Source organism: Belonocnema kinseyi, chromosome 6 (genome assembly GCF_010883055.1).
Source record: "Belonocnema kinseyi isolate 2016_QV_RU_SX_M_011 chromosome 6, B_treatae_v1, whole genome shotgun sequence".
NCBI lineage: Eukaryota > Metazoa > Arthropoda > Insecta > Hymenoptera > Cynipidae > Belonocnema > Belonocnema kinseyi.
In genome coordinates, this window is record NC_046662.1 from 75,897,678 (window position 1) to 75,900,127 (window position 2,450).

Sequence of the window (2,450 nt, forward strand, 5' to 3'; positions counted from 1 at the left end):
CCTTTTTATTTTTGCAACCATATTCAGCAGAAAGCCTTGGTACAGGGACCCTTGGTACAGGGACTCTTTATCCGCAACCCGAGGACGCGTTCGGTGGCTTTGTCTGTTAAAATATTGTGGTTGTATATTTTGTGTTTTTCGAAGACGTTTATCAAATAAAATGGAAGAAAAAATTTGGAGTTCAAGGGTGGCAGGGGTGTATTTGTGACGTCATACTAGGAGTACAAGCGTTGTGTGATGTTGTATGACGAAGAAGGGGACGGGTGAAAAAAAATTAAAAATAGCGTGAAGCAGTTTTTGAGCAGTCCCTAACTCAGTACTCTTTTCACTTTCATTATTAAAGATCACTATTTTTGTTCTTGACTGAAAGTTCACGTCCACTTTTTCAAAATCAATGCATGTTGGGTCTGCAAAAACATTTGGAGAGTTAATATTAGAAACTAGAGGCTAATGTTTAGAACTCCATTAATTTTGATTAGGAAATACGCATATGGCAAAGACAGTCACTTGAAAGAATAGGTGATCCATATATGCAGGTTTAGGTCTGGGTACAATATTTTCTTTTTTGTGACTATCGATTTGAAATTCCTGTTGAAAAGAAAGCTTTCATGAAGAATAAAAGATTGATTATAGATAAAAACGTATAGTCTAACCCAGTTGATGTCACGGAATTTTTCTGGGCTGAAATATTTTGTTTTTTTCTTACCAAATTTTTTTTAAGGAACTTGGGGCTACTTAAACATTTAGGTGATTTATGAAAAACTTAACCAAAATGTTCTCTTACAGGTCGTATCTTGAGAAAAGTCGACGTAATTTAATTTGAATTACAGCGCTCTGAAAGGCAACCTGAACTCTTTCAAGCCCCTTGAATGTACCTAATTTTGTTTTAATTACCAAAATAACCAAAAAGCTGGCCAACATGAACAGGTTTGACTGTCATATGAGGAAAGTGAGTGTCGCCTTCGGTAAACTATTCATTCATAGAGAAAAGCTGTTTTTTAAAAATATAAAATAAATTTGTCAAAATAGATATTTTTTAACAGTCATAGCTTAATGCCTCAGAGAAGCTGAAATCATATATATTTATAAAATGTGCAAATAAAAAATAAAAAAATTTCAGATCTTTTAGATTTTAACTAAGAAAATTAATGATATTATGATTTTTGCTGTTTTGTTTGTAAAATTACTCAAAACTTAACGAAAAATCATACATTCATCAATTTTCTTATTCGAAATCTAAAATGTATGTGAATCTAAAAAAATAAAGAAAAACATTAAAAGCGGCCTTGTGGAAAACATTTGGGCTTTAGTTTTCTTCTCGAAAAATGTACACACATTCTTATGTTAGAAATTATAGAATGTCGTACATTTAATTAATAAACTGGAAAGTAGATTTTCTCAATAAGGCCAACTTGGAAGTTTTTCTTTAGTTTTTTTGAGATTTTTTGATATTTTGAAATTTAAATATGAAAATCGATTAAAATCATATTTTCGATCTTATCTTTTGACTAATTTTACTTCTTATTTCACTAAAATTCCCTTTTCTGTGTTTTTTTGCTTCTTCTATATTATAAATTTTCTTGTTTAAAATCTAAAAGATCTGAATTAAAAAAAAATTTAATTTAATTTTTTCAAGAAGGCTTTTTCTGTTTTTTTTTTATTCTTCTGGTTCTTCTCCGAAAATTCATCAAAACAAATCAGAAAAATAATAACATAATCAACTTCCTTATTTTAAAGTTAAAAGATCTAATATTTTAAAAATATGTGACTGTATATTTGGTAAATATTGATGATTTTAGCTTTTTACAGACATTAAACAATAATCTTTTCAAAAAATAATTGATATTAAAAAAAAATATTCACAGGTTATCTCCCTCATATTACTATGACTCTAAAAAAATCAAGAAAAAAGTAAAAGGTTGCCTTTTTAGAAAAATGTTCTCTATTTTGGTAATTAAAAAATGTAAGTTTTTGCAAGCTTTTAGATTACACTACAAGTTGTCATACTGAAAATTGAATTAGATCAAATTGTTCACAATACACAGTATTTTAAAGAAAATTGTAATTAATGTTTTCATAATTTACTAAAATATTCAAGTAGTCTTAAATTCGTGAAATAATTTTGTTAACAAAAAAAAAAAAAAAATAATAATAAAAATACGTGTCTTATATTTTGTCTGAGAAAAAATACATTTTAGCCCCAAACGATTCCATGACAAGACTGATTTTTTCCGATAACACAATTCCATTTAATATCAGTCAGAAGATCATTAAAAAAAATCGAAACCCAATTTTATAAATGAAACAATGAAAATAAAAAAATATTACTAGTGAATTCGGTGGAAGAACTCCTATACCAGGTGTATACATATGAAACCGGTATTGCCATTTAGCGGCCAGTAGGCACACTTGTAGGCACTGTCGGAACTTACCATTTGTGCTAATTGGCG